This window comes from Natator depressus, chromosome 1, assembly GCF_965152275.1.
Source record: "Natator depressus isolate rNatDep1 chromosome 1, rNatDep2.hap1, whole genome shotgun sequence".
NCBI lineage: Eukaryota > Metazoa > Chordata > Testudines > Cheloniidae > Natator > Natator depressus.
Genome location: NC_134234.1, coordinates 279,336,501 through 279,354,669, shown reverse-complemented (window position 1 = coordinate 279,354,669; position 18,169 = coordinate 279,336,501). Strand labels below are relative to the sequence as shown.

Sequence of the window (18,169 nt, the reverse complement as noted above, 5' to 3'; positions counted from 1 at the left end):
TCTAGGAGCAGAAGCAGGCCATAGGCACTTGTAGTCTAGAAATATCTGAACAGAACTCCCATCTCCTTCCTGAACTCTTCAGTGCTTGTTGTACCAGAAGGCATGTAAGGCCCCAATGCCGCACTACATTTGAGCTGCATTTGTATGTAGTGGATGGACAGTGGCAGTCGCCTGACCCTAGTGGTAATTAAAGTAGTAAGAGTCCTACTCTAACTTCTGCCACTGGCATAAACTCAAAAACAAACGGAGCAAATGCCAGCAGAGGATCTAATATAGTAGAACTTTATTCTCTATAACACGCTCTTGACACATCTCCTCCAACCCCTTATGCCAAGGGAGGTGCAGCTGGCATAAGAGGCAGATGTATTGTCTCCACCAGCCTAATGCCTGTGGAGATTCCCCTCACACAGGGAAAGTTCTCCAGGATCGGTCTCTGGTCAGTTTAAGTTCATGTGGCATGAAGTGAACTTGGCAGGATTGGCGAATTTTCCCATAGAATCTCATATGATGGTCCCCTTCCTCCATACTTGTCTCAAAGAAAAATAACAGGGAGCCTGGTCAGTGGAAAATTCCGTGCTAACTTGCCAAAGTAACAGCTGGTTACTCACAAACACAAGGCAGCTAATCATAATTTGGTTTATAATTTAACTTGTTACATTCCATATGGTCATTCAAATTTTGCTTAAATACGTAATAGTGGGTTTTAAAACCCAACATCTAACAAACTTTACTTCACAGACTTTATAGAGTCTGATTTGCTTTGGGTTTTGGCTTAATTGTTTTTCTTTTAATCTTCAGTGTATTTTATACTGCTTTGGTACATTCTAGCCCAAGTCTTCAGCTATGGCTAAGGAGTGCTCAGTGCAATTCAAGAAGTGGGTGGTGCAAAGGTGACGTAAAAACACACTTTTGCCAGTGCTTAATTTGTGCCAGAGTTTGTCAGTGCTGAGCCCTGGCACATCTTTCATTATAAATTAAGCACTATAGATAATAATGTTGATTTATAAACTTTGTTAAACGATAGAAACACTAATACTTATGTTGCAATCAAGGTCTTTATTTACTGGCAGCTAAAGTTTATTTTTTAAATTTTGGCAGCTTTCTGCACAAATGGCCCACCCCTTGTCATAAAATTCTCAAATTAGTCCATGGATAGATCTAATTGAGTATCACTGGTCTAGTGGATAGGGCACTGAGCTGGGAAACAGGAGATTTAAGTTTTATCCCCAGCTTTGCTACTAACCTCCTGTGTGAACTTGGGCAAGTCACTTTAGCCCTGTTTCTCATCCCACCTTTCTTGACTATTTATATTGTAAATTCTTTGGAGCAGGGACTCCTCTCTTACTATAGGTCTTTACAATGCTTAGCACAAGGGGCTCTGATCTTGGTTGGGGTCTGGCAGTGCTACCGTATTACAAATAAATAAAAATTTTCCAGTGCTGGTTTGTCTTTAAAAAGTCACATTATCTAAAGAGGAATGCAATGACCTGATGGGTGGTAAAGGAGCTATTAAAAGAACCATTTTAAATCAAGTTTTATAGCTTAAGTTTCATATAATTTTGAATAAGGAAAAAAAACGTCTGTCCTTCAAGCATTTCACATTGTTCAAAGCATAGAGCTTGGAAAATGAGAATAGTTGAAGAAAAAAGCCAAACCATAGTTGAGTTGAGCCTAAATATATCTAAATTTACGCAAAACAACAACATCAAATTATGGTTATTACCAGGAAATTATGCCAAAGTATTCTCATTGGTTGGCTCATAATTAACAGCCACAAGACTACCCAAGAAACAGGAACAGTACATTGCTGAGCCTGGCTTGGGGTATCATTGGCCTGCTTATTGCTGAAGGGATGCATGTGTTTTTCCTAGCAGACAAACACACCATTATCCTTTACCTCAGCAGGGTGGAATGTCAACCAAATAATTGGTTTAATTTAGAATATTATATTAAATTTGTGAATAGGGCTTTTCTTGTGTCCTAGAAAGACTTTGTGCACAAAGCAGCTGGAATCCCATTGACAGTAAAAGCCTCTTCCTCTCCCTCCCCCACACATTGCTTTCAGTAAGAACCTGAAAGGACTGTGAGGAGTTTCTGCAATTATATGCCTTTGAGTAGTAAAGCCCAGTGGTGCAAAACAGTTCGTTTCCTAAATTTAACATCTGACAGTAATTAATTAAAAAAGACCAAGACAGGCATTTTATCACTGAGATCAAGTTTTAAATACAGGAATGGGTAATGAGAAAACATTTGTGGACATTTCAAAAGGCTGTTTTAGAAGCCACAAAGTCTGGGCAGGTTTGAAAAGTAGCATAAAGCTCTGAAAAATCTCTAAAATTAGCCTGCATCTTCATATAGCAAAAACCTCTGCTCTTAGCTTTGCTTCAGAAGAAAAATATACAAGTTCATGTTATTAATTTGTTCATGGTAGCACATATAATATGTTGGACAGACACTTTCCAGACAGGCAAGAAAGGACAGGCCCTACTGACAAATTACACTGATGGATGCTGGAGATGTGTGTTTTCCAATCATAATAGGATATACTGTTCAAGGACAATAAGTAGTTTAAATATATTGGGAATAAAATAAGTCCTAAAGATTGTATAAGCCCGCTAGTAGATGGAGATGGTAAAACTGCTAATGCAGAAAACTCAGAAGTGTTCAATAAATATTTTTGTTCTGTATTTGGAAAGAAGCAGGGTGATGTACCCATCACACGAGGATGATGGCAAACTTTCCAATCCATTGGTAACTAAGGAAAATGTTAGTCAATATCTACTAGGGATAATCATTCTGAAGTCAACAGGCCCGGATAATTTGCACTTATGAATCCTAAAAAAAGAGTTGGAGATTTTGGTCCACTGATAATTTTAATAAATTTTTGAACAGGGAAATTCCAGAAGATCGGAAGAATGGTAATGTTGTGCCAATATTAAAAAAGGACAAGCAGGATGACCTGGGTAATTATAGGCTGGTTATCTAGACATGAATTCCATGCACAGTAATGGAAAAGATGCTATAGGCTTCAATTAAGAATTAAATAATGAGAATATAACTAATGCCAGCCAGCATAGTTTTATGGAAAATAGGTACTGTATTGTGACACAGATCTGATGTCATTCTTTGAGGAGATTACAAGTTTGGCTGATAAATGTAACTGTGTAGATGTATCATACTTAGACTTTCGTAAGGCATTTGACTTAGTACTATACAATATTATAAATTAGCACTACAGTATTATTAAAGCAAATATTAAATGGATTAAGAGCTGGTTAACTTACAAATCTCAAAAAGTAGTTGTGAATGGTAAATCAGAATTGTCAAATAGGTTTTCTCCCATTGTGGTTCTGCGGGGATCAGTACTTGACCTGGTGCTGTTTGATATTTTTATCATTTATTTGGAGGTAAATATAAAAATACTGCTGATAAAATTTGCACAAAGATTGGCGTAGGGGTAAGTAATGATGACAGGGTAGTCATACAGAATGATCTGGATCACTTGGTAAACTGGGCCCATTCAAATAAAATGCATTTTAAGATAACCAGATGCAAGGTCATACATCTAGCAACAAGGAGTACAGGTCATAACTACAGAACAGGGACTGTATCCTGGAAAGCAATGACTCTGAAAAGGACTTAAGGATCATATTGGATAAACAACTCAAGATGAGCCCCCCATGCAACACCGTATCCAAAAGGGCTAATGTGATCTGTGGATATGTAAGGAAGGGACTAGTGAATAGGAGCCGGGTGGTGATTATACCTCTATGTATGGCAATGGTGAGACCGAAGCTTGTACACTGTGTATAGCACTGGTGTTCACATTTTAGAGAGGATGCAGAAAAACCACAAAAATGATTCAATGACTAGAGTAAATGCCTTACAGTGGGATATTTAAAACTGTTTAGCTTATCAAAAAGAAATTTGAGAGATCACTTGATTACAGTGTCTAAGTATCTTAATGGGGAGAATATACGAAGCATTAAAGGGGGCTATAATGTAGCAGAGAACGGCATAATAAGAACCAATGACTGGAAGCTGAAGGCAGACAAAGTCAAAATAAGGCACACATTTTTAATAGTGAGAGTGATAAACCATTAGAACAAACTAGCAAGGGAAGTGATGAATTCTCTCTCTCTCTCTCTCTCTCTCTCTCTCTCTCTCTCTCTCTCTCCTGATTTCTTCAGATCAAGTCTGTATGCTTTCTGGAAGATATGCTTTAGTCAAAGTTATTGGGATCAATACAGGGGTAACTCCGTGAAAGAGAATGACCTATGATGCAGGAGGTCAGATTAGATGATCTAATGGTTCTTCCTGATCTTAAAATATATGAATATCAACATTATTTATAGACCTTTCCCCACACGGCTCTTTACATTACTGAAAATTGCACTGTGAAAACTCCAAGTAGAATTGAAAATATCCACCTTAATCACTGTGTTTAAGCATTTCTTTTCCAGCACCCATGAGTTTCTTTAATGCAGGAGACAGGAAATAATGGAAGTCAGCAACAGACACAGCATAGGTCAAATGAGCAATTTTAAGAGTTAGGAATATTCTGGGCACACTGGTCACCAGAGTAAGTTTAGCTCAGCTGCTTATGAGTTGACAGATAGAATAATGCTGCCAGCTATGGAGGTAAATCTCATCCTAAGTGGCCCTCTTCTTATATGTCTGCTCTAAGTCTCCAGGCTACTTTAGCTGTCAGAACACAGACCAACTTTCACAAGAATAACAGCAGGAGACCCAGTCCTGATAAAACTGGACAAGGAAAAAGACGGGATATCACCAGCTGTTTTCAGTGGATGTAGCTGTAATTTGAGATTTTGCATGGTTGAGGAAGATCAAGGTACAAGGTACAGATGAAACAGGCAGCATCTTTATCTTGTTCCACTTAACTGCTAATCCTTGTAGCCTCAGTAAAACGAGGAGATAAACCTGTTGAAAAGGATCATAGTTCTGATGAGAAGAGCCCTAAACTGATTTAATAAGAATATACATCTTTAGAATTTAATAATCCATATGAATCAACTGGATGAAACTCTCCTGAAGGCCAGAATATGACCCGAGCTGGATGAGTGGTGAAGCGAGTAACTCCATCTATAACAAGAATATTTAACAAAGAATTAAATATGATTTATAAAGAAAAAGATGGGATGGGGAGAAAGATGTGAAAATGTTTGTGTATGCTTTCTATAAATTAGCAGAAAGTCAGACAGGAAGAAGGTAGGGGAAGGCTGTAGGAAGAAGTTCTGCCGTGGAGAGACAGGCACTGAGTTGCTCTAGGGATAATATGATTACATTATTTGAACAAGGGGAACTTCCTTACAATGTTGGGAAAAAAGTGACTCTTCCCCCATCATAGCAACACTAAGAGTTCATCTTTGGTTTTGCCGTCTGTATTCCAGGACGTATCAGTGGCATCTCTTCTGCTTGCAAACAAAAAGAAAGTTATGTTTAAGACTTTTTTTCCAGTTAGACGATAACACTGCTTACTAGTACGAGTCCTCTAGAACTTTCACAAAGAAACTTCAAATAAGACAAAGATCCCCTGATTTCAGGTTTTATTACCAACTCAGATCTTGTCGCAAGCTTGTTGCCCTTTCAGTGAGCCAGAGTTGAATTTCGAGAAAACTGGGGCCAAAATCATGGTTTTCGGTGGAAACCAGGCAACATACTACAGTCTGGCTGTCATTCAAACTTAAAAGTCAAGGGGATGCAAACACCATGGCTAGTTCTCCAGTGGTTTGCTGACAACCAGCAATATCCTGCAGTCTCCCAATTTAAAGCTGAATACTTTACCGGCCCAAATATTGTGCTGCATGTAAAGGAAGGAGGGGAAGGTCAGGCTGGTCTCTGCTTATAGCAGAGCCAGTCTTTAAACAAAATTGGAAGATAATGGGATCAGATAAACTCTAGTGAACTAGAGTCAGCATGTTCCACACAGCTTTACATGGAACCACCAGAAATAGGGATTGGACACAGAGGGCCCTAGACAAATTGGAGGATTGGGCCAAAAGAAATCTGATGAGGTTCAACAAGGACAAGTGCAGAGAGTCTTGCACTTAGGATGGAAGAATCCCATGCACCGCTACAGACTAGGGACCGAATGGCTCGGCAGCAGTTCTGCAGAGAAGGACCTAGGGGTGACAGTGGACAAGAAGCTGGATATGAGTCAACAGTGTGCCCTTGTTGCCAAGAAGGCCAATGGCATTTTGGGGTGTATAAGTAGGGGCATTGCCAGCAGATTGAGGGATGTGATCGTTCCCCTCTATTTGACATTGGTGAGGCCTCATCTGGAGTACTGTGTCCAGTTTTGGGCCCCACCCTACAAGAAGGATGTGGAAAAATTGGAGAGAGTCCAGCGAAGGGCAACAAAAATGATTAGGGGACTGGAACACATGACTTATGAGGAGAGGCTGAGGGAGCTGGGATTGTTTAGTCTGCAGAAGAGAAGAATGAGGGGGGATTTGATAGCTGCTTTCAACTACCTGAAAGGGGGTTCCAAAGAGGATGGGTCTAGACTGTTCTCAGTGGTAGCAGATGACAGAACAAGGAGTAATGGTCTCAAGTTTCAGTGGGGGAGGTTTAGGTTGGATATTAGGAAAAACTTTTTCACTAGGAGGGTGGTGAAACACTGGAATGCGTTACCTAGGGAGGTGGTGGAATCCCCTTCCTTAGAAGTTTTTAAGGTCAGGCTTGACAAAGCCCTGGCTGGGATGATTTAGTTGGGATTGGTCCTGCTCTGGGCAGGGGGTTGGACTAGATGGCCTCCAGAGGTCCCTTCCAACTCTGTTATTCTATGAAATAGATTTCTTTTGTTTTGTGTTAAATACCACAAAGTGGCATCAGTTCCTTCTGTTGCTCCTATCACTCTTTCCCCACCCAGTCAATCAGAGCTAAACTCCCTTCTTTAGCATTCACGAAAGCTTGTGTTGGTGATGATGAGCAGTGATCTCTCTGCTCGGAATGAGGATCCTGACAGCAGAATCCAGAATCATTTATTCCTGTAGCATGGGAAGAGGGAGCAGCAATAAAGTTTTGCTATACTCTTCAGATTTTCCCTGTGATGGCTGTGAAATGTCTACATCTTAGAGAAGTAGAGCACCAATATATTTCCACACAGCAAAATCCGGAAAGCATATGGCTTTGACCATTCAAAGTCTTCTTCAGGACCCTACCAAGAACATTTGGTACGCAGGTGGTGCTACGCAGGTGGTGTCGGAGAGAAGGCTTTGGATTCTTTGACCATGGGATGGTGTTCCATGAAGGAGGAGTGCTGGGCAGAGACGGGCTCCATCTTACGAAGAGAGGGAAGAGCATCTTTGCCAGCAGGCTGGCTAACCTAGTGAGGAGGGCTTTAAACTAGGTTCACCGGGGGAAGGAGACCAAAGCCCTGAGGTAAGTGGGAAAGCGGGATACCGGGAGGAAGCACAGGCAGGAATGTCTGTGAGGGGAGGGCTCCTGCCTCATACTGGGAATGAGGGGCGATCAACAGGTTATCTCAAGTGCTTATATACAAATGCACAAAGCCTTGGAAACAAGCAGGGAGAACTGGAGGTCCTGGTGATGTCAAGGAACTATGACGTGATTGGAATAACAGAGACTTGGTGGGATAACTCACATGACTGGAGTACAGTCATGGATGGTTATAAACTGTTCAGGAAGGACAGGCAGGGCAGAAAAGGTGGGGGAGTAGCACTGTATGTAAGGGAGCAGTATGACTGCTCAGAGCTCCGGTATGAAACTGTGGAAAAACCTGAGTGTCTCTGGATTAAGTTTAGAAGTGTGTGCAACAAGAGTGATGTAGTGGTGGGAGTCTGCTATAGACCACCGGACCAGGGGGATGAGGTGGATGAGGCTTTCTTCCGGCAACTCACGGAAGCTACTAGATCGCCCTGATTCTCATGGGTGACTTTAATTTTCCTGATATCTGCTGGGAGAGCAATACAGCGGTGCATAGACAATCCAGGAAGTTTTTGGAAAGCGTAGGGGACAATTTCCTGGCGCAAGTGCTAGGGGAGCCAACTAGGGGGGGCGCTTTTCTTGACCTGCTGCTCACAAACCGGGTAGAATTAGTGGGGGAAGCAAAAGTGGATGGGAATCTGGGAGGCAGTGACCATGAGTTGGTTGAGTTCAGGATCCTGACGCAGGGAAGAAAGGTAAGCAGCAGGATACGGACCCTGGACTTTAGGAAAGCAGACTTCGACTCCCTCAGGGAACGGATGGGTAGGATCCCCTGGGGGACTATCATGAAGGGGAAGGGAGTCCAGGAGAGCTGGCTGTATTTCAAGGAATCCCTGTTGAGGTTACAGGGACAAACCATCCCGATGAGTCGAAAGAATAGTAAACATGGCAAGCGACCAGCTTGGCTTAATGGTGAAATCCTAGCGGATCTTAAACATAAAAAAGAAGCTTACAAGAAGTGGAAGGTTGGACATATGACCAGGGAAGAGTATAAAAATATTGCTCGGGCATGTAGGAAAGATATAAGGAGGGCCAAATCGCACCTGGAGCTGCAGCTAGCAAGAGATGTCAAGAGTAACAAGAAGGGTTTCTTCAGGTATGTTGGCAACAAGAAGAAAGCCAAGGAAAGTGTGGGCCCCTTACTGAATGAGGGAGGCAACCTAGTGACAGAGGATGTGGAAAAAGCTAATGTACTCATTGGAGGATTGGGCCAAAAGAAATCTGATGAGGTTCAATAAGGATAAGTGCAGGGTCCTGCACTTAGGATGGAAGAATCCAATGCACCGCTACAGACTAGGGACCGAATGGCTAGGCAGCAGTTCTGCGGAAAAGGACCTAGGGGTGACAGTGGACGAGAAGCTGGATATGAGTCAACAGTGTGCCCTTGTTGCCAAGAAGTCTCCCAATTTAAAGCTGAATACTTTACCGGCCCAAATATTGTGCTGCATGTAAAGGAAGGAGGGGAAGGTCAGGCTGGTCTCTGCTTATAGCAGAGCCAGTCTTTAAACAAAATTGGAAGATAATGGGATCAGATAAACTCTAGTGAACTAGAGTCAGCATGTTCCACACAGCTTTACATGGAACCACCAGAAATAGGGATTGGACACAGAGGGCCCTAGACAAATTGGAGGATTGGGCCAAAAGAAATCTGATGAGGTTCAACAAGGACAAGTGCAGAGAGTCTTGCACTTAGGATGGAAGAATCCCATGCACCGCTACAGACTAGGGACCGAATGGCTCGGCAGCAGTTCTGCAGAGAAGGACCTAGGGGTGACAGTGGACAAGAAGCTGGATATGAGTCAACAGTGTGCCCTTGTTGCCAAGAAGGCCAATGGCATTTTGGGGTGTATAAGTAGGGGCATTGCCAGCAGATTGAGGGATGTGATCGTTCCCCTCTATTTGACATTGGTGAGGCCTCATCTGGAGTACTGTGTCCAGTTTTGGGCCCCACCCTACAAGAAGGATGTGGAAAAATTGGAGAGAGTCCAGCGAAGGGCAACAAAAATGATTAGGGGTCTAGAGCACATGACTTATGAGGAGAGGCTGAGGGAGCTGGGATTGTTTAGTCTGCAGAAGAGAAGAATGAGGGGGGATTTGATAGCTGCTTTCAACTACCTGAAAGGGGGTTCCAAAGAGGATGGCTCTAGACTGTTCTCAATGGTAGCAGATGACAGAACGAGGAGTAATGGTCTCAAGTTGCAATGGGGGAGGTTTAGATTGGATATTAGGAAAAACTTTTTCACTAAGAGGGTGGTGAAACACTGGAATGCGTTACCTAGGGAGGTGGTAGAATCTCCTTCCTTAGAGGTTTTTAAGGTCAGGCTTGACAAAGCCCTGGCTGGGATGATTTAACTGGGAATTGGTCCTGCTTCGAGCAGGGGGTTGGACTAGATGACCTTCTGGGGTCCCTTCCAACCCTGATATTCTATGATTCTATGATTCTATGATTTAAATCTCAACCATTTCAGTTTTTGCTCACCTCATAGCGGATGGGTCACATTCTGGATCTGGTGCTTGAGATGGAACTAAGGAGGTGAAATGCATTCCCTTTTCACGGGCTGACTATTACTCTTCAATTTGTGTGTGTGGGGGGCAACTTTCCCATCAGGGCCATTAACCCCTAAAGGATGACCCTCAAAGTAGGTCAAATGGAGCCTTCAAAACGTCCAGAAGTCAGAGGGAAAATATCATTCCTTTGGCAGGCCACTACTCCATGACCTGGTAAGAATTTATAATTGTGCACTCAGCCTTCAGTTTCATGGTCCCTAAATAGCCAGTCCCTGGCTTTGCTCTCATCAGTGACCATAATTAAAAGATGAAGCAGGTGGGGAGTTGGCAAAAGCACAGGTGGCAGAAATTTCATCCCAAGTCAGACCAATAGTGTCACAAGAAGTTTTGAAGTCTTTATACTGTTCAAGGCCAGAGGGAAAGAAATGTTTCTTTACTGCCACTTCAGAATCTGCAAGGAGACCTGTTCCATGTTGCAGTCAAACCAGCTAATGCAGGCTACCTCTGCTCAATTACAGAACTGGCTCTCTCTCACCATTAGGAGTTTTAATGGAAAAATAAAGCATTGCTTGAATCTGGACTAATATGTCTCCCTGTAACAGGGTGTTTATCCTCTTTATACACACACATGCTTGGATTGCTTGAATTTCAGCCAGTCATTGTCACTCTCGAAGGTTCTGAAGTTCTGGAAATGCTACAGGTTACAGCCTATGAATTGGGTTCAGGTCTTACCTGGCTGGTGAAGGCCAGTGGGGACATAGGTGCTCCGGAGCTGAAGCACCCACAGAAAAAAAAAATAGTGGGTGCTCAGCACCATCGGCCACAGCTATCTGAAGGGGCCGCTATCGATCAGCTGTTCAGCAGCACCCCCAATGAACTAATTGGGGGTGCCACCAAACAGCTGACCAGCAGCAGGGCCTCAGGGGAGGGAGTGCAGTGAGGGCAGAAAGAGGCGGAGTGAAGGCAGGGCCGTGGGATAAGGGGGTGAAGCAGGGGCAGGGCCATGGGGCGGAGTGGGGGTGGATCACCCTCAGGGGAAACTAGAAGTTGGCGCCTATGAGTGTGGAGATAGTGGATCCATTATTTAAGATGATCAAGGTCTTTTCAGAAAGGGGAATAAATAAGGAGTGATTCCAGTTGTTTAAAGAAGCTGACTTAACAATTAAGATCTCACTTTTTTGGGATAATTGTTGAAGAAAGTTGTGACTGGTCAATTGTCGTAGCTGAGTTTTCAGTTTTCTTTGTTCCAATACAGTTAGCTTTCAGCCTAGGGCTGGGGTCAGAAAATGTACAGCCTTGTGATTCCATATAGCAGTAGATATTGTCAAGATTACAGGGCTAGCTATATCCCTGTCCCTTTTCTGATCTCTCTGACAGCACGGAGCTCAGAGCTTGGGCCTCTTTGCCCATATCTGTCTCAGGGTGAATCTTTTAATTCTCATATTCAGACCAGAATCTTGGAAAGACTATGATGCTTCATGGGGGTACCCAGGGTTGTGAGGCACCTCACTACCACCTGCCCTTTTTGTGAGGAAGCCTGTCTGTGCCTGCTGGGGGGTGAGCTCCCCCAACTCCACTAGCCACAGGCAACACAAGCACTCCCCTCTAGGCCTCACAGGCCCCACTGTCACTCTACAAGTTAGCAATTGGCACACCCCAACCCTCAAACCCTCCAAGCGTCTCCTTACAGTGTCTAGCCCCCAGTCCACTGCCAGTATTCACAAATTCATGGCTTCCAAAGAAACAGTGCACCCCAGCTTACCAGTTCCACCTCAGATCATCACTCTGCTTAACTCACAGCACTTGGATTTGTTTATGGTGAAATCAAGTGTAAGTTTCTTTAACAAAGCACAGAGATTGAAGTGGCAGCAAGTAGAAGCATTGGAAACAAATGGTCACATATGATTTTATTTTATAAAAATGTATTCTAGAGCCTAATCTTAGATAACAAGATACTCTCATGTCTAATAAAGTATTTCTCCCCCCAAAATTGTGCAATGCTTTACAACCAGGCTGACTGTGACCCTCCTTTCAAGAGACAGGCACATTGTCAGTTTGCCTGCTACATGAAGGATTGTGTATGTGTCTCTTTGCACTACAGACCAGTCCTTTGTTTTTCATCATTAACAGAGCACCCCCCTGTAGTTTGTTTCTTTCTGTGGATTCCTGCTCTTGTAGATTTTGCAACCTCTCCATTTGCACCTGGCTCAGTGTGCCAATAGGCACACAGTGTGAGGCATACGGTACACAAATGGCCAGACAAGGAGATAAGTGTCTGTTATCTCCTGCCTGAAGGGAATATTTCCAAGGTACATTACCTCCTGGCAACGAGCCTTAACTCTAAGACATTAAGAACATAATTTTAAGTACTGATCAATAGCACCGTAGATGTTACCCCTACATATATTTTGCAATGATTATGACACCCAGTAGGGTACTGGCTCTCAGCAGAGACCTCACATGCCTCCTTTTGAGCTCAGAGATCCATGTACAACCCTATGCACCCCTCTGTGCCCTCTGCCAGTGGGCATCACAGGGTCCTTGGGTCACAAACACCCCATCTGTGCCAACCACTTATTACCCTGCAGGACTGACAGGGGTTTGAGCACCTGCTGGATCTGATCTTTGGGGACCTTTGGGGACCAGTGCCATTGACCAACAGTCTTCTTAAACCCAAGTGTTTTATTCAGCTGTAGGAACAAAGCTTTAGAGAAAGATTTCACTAAACAAAGAGCCTACATACATATTGAACCTCATCTAATCTTTATGTTTCACTACAAACCAAGTTAGATGGTCTTCCCTCTTGTGTTACAGGACCAGAACAGAATCAACTTACTTTCGGTTAGGAAGCCAAGGAGCTCTTGGGACCCAGCCTGGTTCCACTTTGTCTCAGAGTCTGGGCTTGTCTAGACCAGTGGTTCTCAAACTTTTGTACTGGTGACCCCTTTCACATAGCAAGCCTCTGAGTGCGACCCCCCCTTATAAATTAAAAACACTTTAAAATATATTTGACGCCATTATAAATTCTGGAGGCAAAGTGGGGTTTGGGGTGGAGGCTGACAGCTCACGACCCCCCCCCCATATAATAACCTCACGACCCCCTGAGGGGTCCTGACCCCCAATTTGAGAACCCCTGGTCTAGACTGTAGAGCCTTGGCTGATAGACCTATGCCAGCAGAGCCCTCTAGTGAAGGCCTGCATACATGACAATCAGTCGTTCTTCTGTTGGCACAGTTGCAGCCACACTGGGGTTTGGCTGGTAAAGCTATGTCACCAAGGGACTATTACAGGGCCCAGGTATGACTTGCCTCAGACTGTTTTTTTCCCCAGTTGGCCGGCCATTAAGGCTGAATGGGTCTAACTGCTTGAACAATGAAGCAATCAGTCTCAGGACTGTACCTACCTCTCAGGGAGTATATTGAAATGGAATGCCAGAGAGGAGCAGACAAACATGCCATCTCAGAAGTAAAATACAAAATAAAGCATATTTTGGGGTACTCATTACCAAGCAGCCCCACATTGTCAGATATATTGAGTGTTTTGCATCTATCAGATGCCTTTGACAAAGGAAATGGTTGGCAAAGTGGCTGGTGTCACTCAAGTGGCCCTGCTCCTTTTGCAAGAGGACCCAGAGTAATCATGGGCAATTGCTTTTCTTCCCCAAATGTTTTGTAAGAGGAGTCGTCTTCCAGCCCCTATATGTGGCCACTAGGAGAGCAAGACAATGAGTGGCATCTTCAGTATGTGGATGATACCCAGCTGCCTGTCTTCACCACATTTCACCTAGCTGGCACAGTGGAATGAATGATCCAGTATCTAAATAAGATTGGGTCGGGTAAAGGAGATTGATGTTGGATAAGGTTATATCAACAATCCTAACTGTTTTTCAAAGTGCAGGATAAGGCCTTGAAATAAGAAATGCAAAGGTAGTAAAATGCCATGGGCATCACCTTAGCATCTCTTTCTTCCAGAGATCATGTTTTAGGAGTTGGCAGTACTGCCAAAAGAAGGGAATCAACGAATGAGACACCTTAGAATCACAGCGTGTGCCATCAGTGTGTCAGGCACTCACATCTGGGAGATACTGAAATCTTCTCCTGGGATGCTTGTGGCATCTGTCACTGGATATTCTTCAAGTGGCTTTGTGGCCATGGAGTAGATTGGATTTCCCCCACTTATTGTGCCGGGGGCCTGAATTTGTCTTGGGAAGTCCTGATGGCAGAGGTGAAATTTCTGGTATTTTTACATTTGGAGGTAAGACTTAGTTATCATAATGGTCCTTTCTGGCCTTGAAATCCATAGGCGCCAACTCTCTGGGTGCTCCAGGACTGGAGCACCCATTGCAAAAAAATTGTGGGTGCTCAGCACCCACCAGCCACAGCTGTTGGCAGCGCTGCCACTGATCAGCTGGCAATGCCCCTGATGAGCGGGGGGTAGGCAGGGGCTGCAGGGAGAGGGAGGGGTGGGAACATATGGGATGGGGGGTAAGGCCTCTGGGTGGAACAGGGGTGGAACACCCCCAGGGAAAACTAGAAGTTGAAATGTATAGATCTGATTCCACCAAGACTTTGGGGTAAGATTGGACTTGAGCTGTAGCCCCAGAGGATATGCCCTAGTCATTACGACATTCACTCTCGCTTACTGCCAGTTGCTCTTGCAACCACAGCATAAGTTGAATTCGTGCATTGTGGAAGTTAATTTTCTCCCTTCAATTTATCTTTCAGCAAATGGTTGAAAAGAGCTTGAATAACTTTCACACATTCTTAATATAATCTGTGACGTCTACTTAAAAAAGGATAGCAACAAAAGCCATATTATCCCAGATACTTCAATGGAGACTAAATTCCTTATAAAGTTCAAAAATAACTCATTTAAACAAGAGTAAAATATCATCTCATTAGGCACAGATCCCAGCTTGTAGGGATATTCCTTCAAATAGCACCGGAGGAGATGAAAGTCAAGTCAGAGAGTTCACATGCTTTGCTACTGGATTATGGGAGGATTTTTTGTCCCTACTTCTGAAGTTGTCAGCTAACTACCAGCTCAGCTCAGACACCCATCTCAGATAACTACCATGGAAGGTCTTAAAATCAGCACTCATGAGACGGTTAAGTGCATACTGGAGTAAAGTTCGCTGGGTACTTACATATTGCATTAGTCTTTCAGGTACTAGAAATATTCTTTGTTCAATGAACGATGCTATGTAAGATGCTGGCAGATCAGGTCAGGTCAGGGTCACAGACCAATTTGCTTGTATGTTAGTATAGCTCAAAAGTGTTAAATGTATACGTGTGTATTCAGATGTTTAAACTTCATGAAAACTAGTGGAATGTTATTTGTATTGTTTTCATTTATCTGCTCCTGATACAATGTAATGGTAAACATTTACATTGTGCATACCTATCTAACTAAATAACTCATACAAAAAAACTCTTATGAAATGCTAATGAAGGACTTTAACAGAAAATGCTAATTTCAAAGCAAATGGCCATTATGGATGATGGTCGGAGGTCAAAAGACTAAGTGCATTCCTAACTCATCATCATCAATCATCATCAGAGGAAAAGCCTACATGGGTAGAGAGGCTGTCAGCTTGTCTTTTGTGAGAAGAAGATATAAGAAGGGATACAAAGAAAGATCCTTCATCTTTGAACTGTTTGGACTCTTACAGGGAAGTATACCAAATGCAAAGCAGAGATCCCCAGACAATCTGGGTATCCTGAAGAGACTTTAGGAAACTCTCAGTTTATTATATCACTGCCACTATTTGGAGTTATAAACTGTGATTCACCTGTACATATCTCTTACCTGCGTTAACCTCTCAATAACTCCCATTCTTTTTCTTAGCTAATAAACCTTTAATAAGCTTACTGTAGAATTGGCTGCCAGCCTTGTCTTTGGTGTAAGATCTGGAGTACCAGTTGATCTGGGGTAAGTGACTGGTCTCTTGGGACTGGGAGAAACCTGATGTGATGTGATTTTGGGTTTGTGTGACTTTATCACAAAGTCCAGTTTGACTGAGTGGCAAGATAGGCTGGAGTGTCTAAGGGGACTGGGTCTCTCTCCATGGTAAGACTGGTATAGTGATCCAGGAGTTCATATTTGTGACTGGCATGGTGAAATCTAATTGCAGAATACACCACCAGTGTGGGGTTGTGATACTGTCTGACTGACAACGACCATATATATAATTGTTGCTACCACTGTTCTACAATTGCAACAAATCTTATATGAAGTGTATCATGTAAGGGGTCAATGAGAAACTTATAATCAAGTATGATTATCCTCGTTAAATCCATGTATCATCACTGTATCTGAAGTTACGAATATTGGCTAGGTATCTGTATCTAATATGTGGTTGTTCCTGGGGTAACACCCACAAGATAGCTTACATCCAGTCTCACCAGCCCATTGTGAATGGACTATTAAAAGTTTGATGGGCCACTAAGAAAAATCAACTCTCCAGATAGCTCTTCCTGTAGATGCCTAAGCAAGAATATGGGCAATGGCTGCCCCTGTGAGTTATTAAAGCATGTAAGGACATGTGATATACCCTGGACTCCTCCTTGGGCCAGGCACCTGGCTGTGACCTTTGTTTGAGCCAGTAAATTTCCAGGCATATGGCAAAGGGTATAAAAGACCCCAAAGATATCTCCATTTTGCCTCTTTCCTGTCCTGATTCTCTGGACTATGACTTACAACAAAAAGGAGCATTTTGAACTATGGGCTGAGGACCTTCCAATCTTTTGGAAGTTACCAGAGAATTTACAAGCCTTCAGTTTATTCCATCACTGCTATAAACCTGATACCCAAGGACTTTTCAATTATTTGTTTGTAAATGATCTATTAACCATTATTAGCTCTTTTCTTAATTAACTTTTAGATTTTAGTTACTAAAGGATTGGCAGCAGCATGGTTACTGGGTAAGATCCAAGTTATATATTGACTTGGCTATGCTGTATGACAAAACTGGTTTTCAGTAACCACTCCACATAGAATCCAGTGTCTGGGTGGTGAGATAAGGGCTGGAATGCCTAAGGAGACTGCATCTCTGACTTCTTGTTAACTAGTGTGGTGACACAGAAGTTCACTTTTGTTACCAGCCTGGTATAATCTAATGATAGAATAACCACCAGTTTGGGTGAGTCTGCCCTATATCTCAGCACTTTATCCTGAATCTGGTATTCTTAGATGTGACCCACGGAGGCACGGTGACAGGCACTCACTATTGTGAGCCACTCCAGACCAGACAGCCTGACACTATGTTCATTTTGTTGGCAAAGAAGCATACCTGATATTCCTGGCACTTCCACCCCATCGACTGCAACACTGTTCACAGAGACATTTGTGAAAGAACTAGAGCAGACAGGAAAATGGTTTTGTTCACCTATCCTTGACCCCATGCCACACACAAGCTTTTACAAATTCAGAAACATTTATGACTCCCCAATGAGTATCTTCTGACAAAGCAAACATCCTAGGACAAGAAAAGGAAACAATGCAAACACAGAGACAGAGATTACATTACCCTGCACTGCTCAGGCCACAGAGAGTATATGCTATAAATGACAGTATACTATTTCATACAATAAGTGTTGCTATAAATAACCCTTAAATCCATAGAACATTTAAAAGACAATGATCTAAATGCTTTCTTTGTTAACCACACCAAAATTCTTGGTTACTCACACACTGTAGGGCAGTGGTGGGCAACCTGTGGCCTGCAGGCCGCACGTGGCACGTCAGGGTAATCTGCTGGCGGGCTGCCAGAAAGTTTGCTTATATTTGCACGGCCGCCAACAGCTCCCAGTAGCCGTGGTTTGCCGCTCCTGGCCAATGGGAGCTGCAGGAAGGAGTGGCCAGCACATCCTTGTGGCCTGCTCCGCTTCCCGCAGCTCCCATTGGCCAGGAATGGTGAACTGCTGCCACGGGGAGCTGCGGGTAGATTGCCCTGACGGGCCACGTGCAGCCTGCAGGCCACAGGTTGCTCACCACTGCTTTAGGGACACCCATCCTTACCCTGCTCCTAGGGCTCAGGCATAACTGTTAATTTAGGCACCCACCCTCACCCTTCCGTGGGCTCTGGACGTAACCTTACACTCTGCGGGTTTGCGGGGTCTTTTACCAGTGAAAGAGCCTTACACAATAATATAATATCCTACTTAACCTGTATTTATTAACAATCAATCAT

The 18,169-nt window shown here is 43.4% G+C and overlaps 1 long non-coding RNA gene across 1 annotated transcript in view; it reads right to left on the bottom strand.

Moving 5' to 3' along the window:
* Positions 1–18,169, bottom strand: part of LOC141986669 (uncharacterized) — a 41,695-nt gene that overhangs the window by 586 nt on the left and 22,940 nt on the right. The window lies entirely within an intron of this gene.